This window comes from Mustelus asterias, chromosome 14 (assembly GCF_964213995.1).
Source record: "Mustelus asterias chromosome 14, sMusAst1.hap1.1, whole genome shotgun sequence".
NCBI lineage: Eukaryota > Metazoa > Chordata > Chondrichthyes > Carcharhiniformes > Triakidae > Mustelus > Mustelus asterias.
In genome coordinates, this window is record NC_135814.1 from 80,028,593 (window position 1) to 80,036,562 (window position 7,970).

Genomic DNA, 7,970 nt, shown 5'->3' on the forward strand with positions numbered 1-7,970 from the left:
GGCTCTAATTGATATTTACCAGATGTCTAACCCCAGCTGTCTTAGTTTGGAGGCTTTCTCAGATAGTAAAATGGTGCTACAAAATTAACCACCAGTCAATGCCACATTTGGGCTATTCTCATCCAACTCTTGCAGATTAGCACTGGACAAACAGGATTTTAGTATGACTATTTAATAACTCAAAACTACACACTGTTCTAGTAACATTGTTGATTCAGTTCATTTGAATGGGTTGATACGTCCACTGAAATGGTGTAGAAAGGAATCTCTCCAATGAGCATGTCCACACTAGTATATTACAGTGCAATGTCAGGGCCACTTTGCTTAAAACAGAGTTGAATGGTGTGTTTCAGAGGTAGGGGGGAAGAGGGGAGGGGAACACACAAGAGGAAAAGTAAAAGAGGAATGTTAATGTCTATGTACGATAACTTTTTTAATACAGAGAAGTCTGGGTTACAAGCCAAATCCCACAACGTAGATAATAACATGGTTAAATACAATAGGAAAGAAGCAATTATGAGGCCTAATCATATCCAAGGTTTCAGCTTTAATAGGCTATGTAGCTGTTTTAAAAACACACTGATCTTTAGCGTTTGGGCACAATAACTTACATACAGGAATCAAAGGATAAACTTTTATATCCACCACAAAATTTCACATTATTGGTATTCAGGTAGTGCTTATTTGAGGTTAGAGAAAGAAGGGTAGAAGTACATGGAAATAATAAAAGAAAAAGCAAGGCTGGATAGAAACAATAAAGTATTACTAAAGAGGTCAAATTTGGGGCCAAGTTTGCTCTATACACAGGACAAATACTTCCACACAATCATTCCCTCCCTTGGTTTTCCTGCTACACTGCATAGATGGTTAATGGAATTCTCATATCACCAACAAAACTAAATAAGCATTTCCAGTTCTAAGAAATTTAAATTGGGGGAGAAAGAGGTATTGGCATAAGGCAGCATTTTGTAATGAATATTTTATTCCTGTCTCACCTTCACAAAATCCAACATCGACAACATATGAACTAAGTGAACTAAGATGGAAATCTTTTTTATATTTTTACCATGGAGATGATTAATTCTCGTTTTTTGAAATCAAGTTCAATATGGGTCTGTTAATACAAGGAAACCTTTGCATGTTACTACTTTCTGGTGTATAAGTGACTAATTAGTTTCTAATGAGGCTATATTATTATTGGTTGAAGAGAAAAGTTTGAAGAGACAAAACATTAGAGAAGACTTTTTATTGAGTAAAAGAGGTAGATATACTGGGACAACAAGATGAACAGATAGACATGTTGCGCTGGATGTTCATGAAATTGGGGAGCCTCCGTACAGGGGTGAAAATGACAGCTGAGACCCGATTCAAGGATTGCCAACCTCATTCCTAGATTTCTGATTTTCAGATGTGCCGTATAACTGTGCAGGTTGCTTCAGGTTGCGAGTCCACACCCTGCATTCCAGACCTGGCTGGCTTCATTGTGGGGTTAAGCATATCCTCGTCTTCTGCAAATTTTGAGCTATCTTTTCAAAAAGTCGTGGTTCAAGGCATATGCTCATTCACCCACTATACACTCTGTAAAGAACCTATAGTGGCAATACGATGTGTTAAAAAACACTTCTAAAACATTAATTCCTTCATAAAAATTGCTTTCACTACAGCCCGATAAAAGTGTTAATCATCCAGACTTTTTGAAGTATCTATAGCAGAAATTGCAAACACTTGAAAATTGTTTTATCTTATGTAAATAAACATTCTAAAATTCACAAAATAGATCAGATTGTCAAGAGTTGTTAACCAAGCAATTTCTTTTGGAACTCACCGTTGTTTCAGCAATCTAATGCGTGTATAGGTTCTCAACCAAGCCTCTATTCAAGGCTGAGAATATAGGTTTTATACAGAGTGTGTGGAGGGTGAATGGGCATATCTTGGCATGGAAGGCATGAGGGGACAAAGGGGTAGGTGCACAAGTAATATCTTGGTCTGGAGGATATGCAGAACTGGGGCCTGGGTGGAGGGCATGTGGTGGCATGGAAAAGGTGTGAGGAGTATGTGGGTGGTTGAGAGATGTGAGAGTTGCGGGGCCTTACCGGTTTTATTGCAACTGAGACAAAACCAAGCTTTGAGGTGGCCCTTTTAAACAGTCCACACCTAGCAGGCCCTATGGCTGGCTCCAAACTTTTGCTGGGGATTGTGAGCCCAATTCCAACATGCACCTGACCCCCTGGAATGAAAATCCCACCTCTGTGGGAACTTCCTCCTGAGGTTGGCATTCTGAGCAGGGAAATTTCTTGATTCTTGGATGAAAATTTCTCCTTAGTGTCCAAAGATGTGTAAGTTAGGGGGAAATGCACGGGGTTACGGGGATAGGGAGGCAGGGAAGGGCCTGGGTGGGATTCTCTTTTGGAGAGTTGGTGCAGACTCGATGGGCCGGATAGCCATTCTGCACTGTAGGGATTCTGTGGTTCTAAAATTCAGCCCACTGTGAGGAATCACTTGGGATCAGAGTGATGAGGACAGGATCCATCAAGCTGACTTGTATTCACCTAAGTTTGAATGTAAAAGGATGATCTAGTTCAGGTGTTTAAAATGACAAATACATTTTCAAAACTAAGATTGATAGATTGTTTTTAATAAGGCGCGGAAAGGATAGGGAGCAAAAACAAGGCAATGGAATATATAAAATATTGAATTGAAACAGGCTGAATAACCCATTCCTGTTGCTAGATCTAACATTAATCTAATCTACTAACTTCAATCAGAAACCATCAAACTGAAGTTCCATTTCCCTTACTGGACAACTTGGCATTATTACAGACCACAGTAATGTTTGAAATGGTGCCTGTCTCTCCAGCAGCGCCCTAATAACTAAGCAATACCCATCTACCTAATGACTGCCCTGGTGGAAACATTTTTAGCTGCTGATGATACTTAACATTAGACTTGCTTCTTATGCAGGGTAAGTTAATTCCTTCATATGCCTTTGATTCTTTGGTAAGATAAAGTTGTAAGAAATTACCTTTTCTATTTTATCATTTCTACCTTTAACAGGTTATCTCTGAGTTTTCCTGCCTTGTTCTTTAAATGCACCAACCTTGACTCACCTCCTCTTCCCTGTATTAATAACCTCACATTTATCCACATTATAATGCATGGCAAAGGCAGTATAATGTGGATAAATGTGAGGTTATCTACTTTGGTAGCAAAAACAGGAAGGCAGATTATTATCTGAATGACGATAGACAGAGGAGAATATGCAATGAGTCCTGGGTGTCCTCAAACACCAGTCACTGAAGGTAAGCATGCAGGTGCAACAGGTGGTGAAGAAGGGAAAATGTTATGTTGGCCTTCATAGTGAGAGGATTCAAGTACAGGAGCAGGGATGTCTTGCTGCAATTATACAGTTCTTTAGTGAGACCGCACCTGGAATACTGTATGCAGTTTTGGGCTCCTTATCTGAGGAAGGATGTTCTTGCTATGGAGGGAGTGCAGCGAAGGTCTACCAGACTTGAATGGGGAGGTAAGAGACTGCAGAGGGCAATGCAGTCAGCCTGATTGCCCCATATGGACCCCCAATGGATTCTTCGCGATTCAGAATACAATAAAAACCCAAGTGGTTCAGACGTTCACCTTAATCATGTGACTCCAGAGGCAGCAATGTTTAGAAGAAGCCCTTTCAGGGACACACCACTGACAGTTTCCATTGATAATTTAGTGAAAGATCGTTCTCAGTAAAGTGAATGGCAGATAAAGCAAGCAGATGTTATTTAAAAAAGGACATCACAGAAAGCTGCAGCATTATGAACATCTTTAGGGCAGCACGGTGGCACAGTGGTTAGCACTGCTGCCTCACAGCGTCTGGGACCCGGATTCAATTCCAGCCTTGGGTGACTGTCTATGTGGAGTTTGTATGTATGGGTCTGTGTGGGTTTCCTTCGGGTGCTCTGGTTTCCTCACTCCAAAGATATGAAGGTTGGGTGGGTTGGCCGTGGTAAATTGCCCCTTAGTGTCCCAAGATGTGTAGGTTAGGGAGATTAGCAGGGTAAATACATGGGGTTACGCGGATAGGGTGGGGGAGAAAGCCTGTCAAAGGGTTGGTGCAGACCCGATGGGCCAAACGGCCTCTTTCTGCACTGTAGGGATTCCATGATATGTGTCAGCCAGATATTTTGAAGATAATTTTTCTTTCAATGCTTTAAGCCTTTACAGACTCGAGCAACTTCAAGCTGGCTGGTGCTGGAGGACAAGGATCAGGAGTAAGTATAGGACGGGTCTACAATACACTGTAGTGGGGAAGGAACTCATACAGCGTATTGCTCGATGAGAGTGTACAGAAATGAGTAAAATATAGCTCAAATCGCCTCAGAGATATGTGGCAGTAACCCCGGGCCCTCGTTCGAAGAAAGCGTGCATCTTGCTTTGAGACAGCATTGTAATTGAGCCGGATATCCTGTCCCCTCCCCTTGGCAAACTCATTAGCAGCTCGCCCATGATCTGATAATTAAAAGCTGACCTTCACAATAATTTCAGCTTCTCATTGGCACACCATCCTTCCAGCATCAATTTACTGTCTAAAGTTACAATTGCTCCAACCACTCATTTACAATTCTCAGACCTTTTTCAGCCTCTTAAATTTTGTTCCAGTCCTCATTCACCTCCAGTTACACTGAAGATAACATAATCACATCTTCTTTCACAGGATCTCAAACCTGCCGACGTAAAATAAAAACTTCCCGCACCATTCCCTCAGATCCGAGGCAATCCCCTAACCATAAGTGTTTTTAATTCACCCACTTTCTCTCCTGCAGTCTCGCACTTCGCATTTAAGCTTGGTTTCTCATTCGCTGCCAGGCAACTCGTGAATATTGCACTGACTGTCCATCAGTGCGGCTAACCATGTCCCTATTCTTCGAAAGAGTTAGAAAAGTTTCTCAGCAGATTTGCTGGTTCAGTTGCCAAAATCAGACTGTGAGCTCTGAGATCTCAGCCCGGTGTGGAATGGACTGCTACAAGAGTCCAGTGCGATCAAGGGGCAGATTTGGAATATTACTGGCGTGATGAGCCTCCTGGCTTCAATGTGAAAAGGGGGCGAGACAATGGCAGGCTAAGAAACCAATAGCCACACATTTCAATACTTATTGATAAGTAGAAATCCCATGTACTAATCTGATGGGTTACAATTGTAGAATAGAATGTGTAAATACAAAAGACGAAATATTTCAAGATATCAAAGAATATATATTGCCAAAATAACAATAAAAGAATTAACGTGGCTGTGTAACTTATTTAAGTAAGCGCTCTGAAAGCAGCAAGCGCTCCGAAAGCTAGTGGCTTTTGCTACCAAATAAACCTGTTGGACTTTAACCTGGTGTTGTGAGACTTCTTACTGTGTTTACCCCAGTCCAACGCCGGCATCACCACATCATAACTTATTTATGTACAGGGCAGGTAGGCGGCGTGAGCTGTAGTATACCCCAGAGCGATTCATTTTCCACCCAGGCTGTTTCAGGGGTCTGACAGGAATGTCTGTTATTTACATGTCCAAACTGGATATTGCTGACACCGATTCCTCTCTCTGAATTCGCTATTTCTTGCTATAATAGCAATACCGCCCACCCCGCCCAATTCCGCCTTTGCTGTCTCCTAATTTTTCCCGGTTACATTCCCAGCGCCCGCAGATGTTCAGATCCCCAACCGCCTTTGTCCCAGAACAGCCTTTGCCCCAGTTCCTGAGTTTGCAGATCTCCTTGCCTTCAAGCAGAGCGGTTGTTTTGCTCCGCTTGCTGTACATTCCCAAACTCTGGCTCATCAATCTGAGAGCGCGATGAAGCCATCGTTACACACTGTGAAATTCATATCACTCTGTAAAGTCAATCCGCTACTGTCTAAACCCACCAGCATTTAACTCCTCCGAGATAACCTTCCAACTCCAAACGAGGGGCTAACCCGAACTCGGAGGGAACCCCCCCCCCCCCCCCGCCTCCCCAAAAGAAAGCAGTCTCAGACTGGAATGTAAGCGGTTTCCCCACAGTTCAAACTTTGGAAAGTTCCAGAAAACAATTAGTCATTCCAGATTGATATGTCACTCCATAGATTGTAGAAAAATCAATTTACATTCAGATAACACACCTACACAACAATAAAACTAACTTTGTAACACTGCTGGCTCTTACCCTCAGCTCCAGGCGGGGATGCTTTGCTGACTGCTCACTCTCTGGGCATTTCACTGGGGCGGTGGTGTCTCTTCAATGCCTGCTGCTGCTTTCTGCCGGTGAGATCCTGCTGGTGAAGGTTGAGTTCTGAGTGTGACGACCTGCCCGAGGAGCTCCAGCGATGAGCTGACTAGATGGAGGGGTCGCCTTCAGAGCTGGACAATCCCTGGCTTTGAGAGACACGCCCGCCAAATCTGTAAATTGAAAGCAGACCCGAGAAGAATCTGAAAATATCAACCTGCTGAGCTCACTGGGCGCCGCTCCAAACCCCCTCTGCTCAGAAAACCAGCTCCGTCAGGACTCTCACAGTTCCCTTCTTCGAAATGAAGCTAAATATCTCCAGTTTTGCAATATTGTTTTTTCACTGGCGGGGTTCAGAATAATATAATGAACAGATTCTGGTTGGAATTGAGGCACCGGTGTATCAAGGAGCTTCTCTAAAAGCAAACTTGACAGCAAAGTTGAAGCCTCTATATTCAAAAGGAGAGTAGGATGTGGATGGAAAGTTAGCCAAGGAACAGAGCTGATAGGTGTTGCCAAGAGTCAGTATCAGAAGCATTGTTCTTATTGATAAGTATTAATGACCTGGAGTTGAATAGACAGGGTATCATTTCAAAACTTGCAGATGGCACAAACCTGGAAAATGCAGTAAAGAATGAGGGTGGGGGTAATAATAGACTTCAGGAAGACATGGGCTGATGACATGGGAAGTGGCAGATGAACATGAATGCAGAGATATGTGAAGTGATGCCACAAGAATGAGCAGAAGCAATGCCCTCCTGATTTTCTGGCTGGTGGGACGCCCGCTACTCATCATTCACTATTTAAAAGCTGGCCAGACGCTTTTTACAGACTCTTAGATGGCAACCTACTGTCACTGCATATCAGAGTGTGCTGGAGGCAGAGTCAATGGCTTTCAAAAGGAAATTCAATAATTACCAGAAGTTTGCAGGGTTATGGACAAGGGCAAGTGGGGCTGACTGAATTGTTATAGCAGAGAGCTGACGTGGTCACAGAGGGGCTGAATGGCCTCCTCCTATGCCCTCACCATTCTCTGATTCAGTGATCTTATCTAGTGCGGCGCCCTCAACAGGAGATCTGTGGCAAGAGCAACAGCAAATCGATCAAATTGAATAATCTTCACTGAGACAGAACTTAACCATAGATAAGGTAGATAGGAAGAAACTTTTCTGCTTGGTAGAGGGTTCAATAGCAAGGGACAGAGATTTAAGGTCAGCGGCAGAAGATTTAGAGGGGATTTGAGGAAATACATTTTCACGCAGAGGGTGGTGGGAATTTGGAACTCTCTGTCTGAAAGATTGGTAGAGGCAGGAACCCACACAATATTTAAGAAGCACTTAGATGAGCACTTGGAAACACCATAGCATATAATTAAAAAGTATGATTTTGATAGAATATACAAGGAGAAAGATTTCCCAAAAGCAGAAGGGTTCATAACCAGAGGACACAGATTGAAGGTAATTGGCAAAAGAACCAAGAGGTGACATGAGAGTTTTTTTTAATACAATGAGTTATGCTGATCTAGAAGGTATGACCTGAAAGAATAGTGGACACAGATTCAGTACCAACTACTAAAAGAATTGGATAACTACTTGAAGAGGAAAGATTGCATGGCTATGGGGAAAGAGCAGGGATATGGGACATATTGGGTAACCTTTCCAAGCACAGACAGGTTGAATGACCTTCTATCTTGTATCGTTCTAGGGTTCTATAAAGGTTAACATTGCTGTTAGT

The 7,970-nt window shown here is 42.7% G+C and overlaps 1 protein-coding gene across 5 annotated transcripts in view; it reads right to left on the reverse strand.

Moving 5' to 3' along the window:
* Positions 1–6,511, reverse strand: part of LOC144503789 (collagen alpha-3(VI) chain-like) — a 342,857-nt gene extending 336,346 nt beyond the window's left edge. For 3 of the 5 annotated variants that reach the window (XM_078228671.1, XM_078228670.1, XM_078228672.1), the window contains exon 1: positions 6,177–6,511. The gene's annotated coding sequence lies outside the window, so the exon portion shown is untranslated. The remainder of the gene's footprint in view (positions 1–6,176) is intronic. The other 2 variants (XM_078228673.1, XM_078228675.1) reach the window with 2 other exon arrangements.
* Between the last annotated feature and the right edge of the window lie 1,459 nt (positions 6,512–7,970).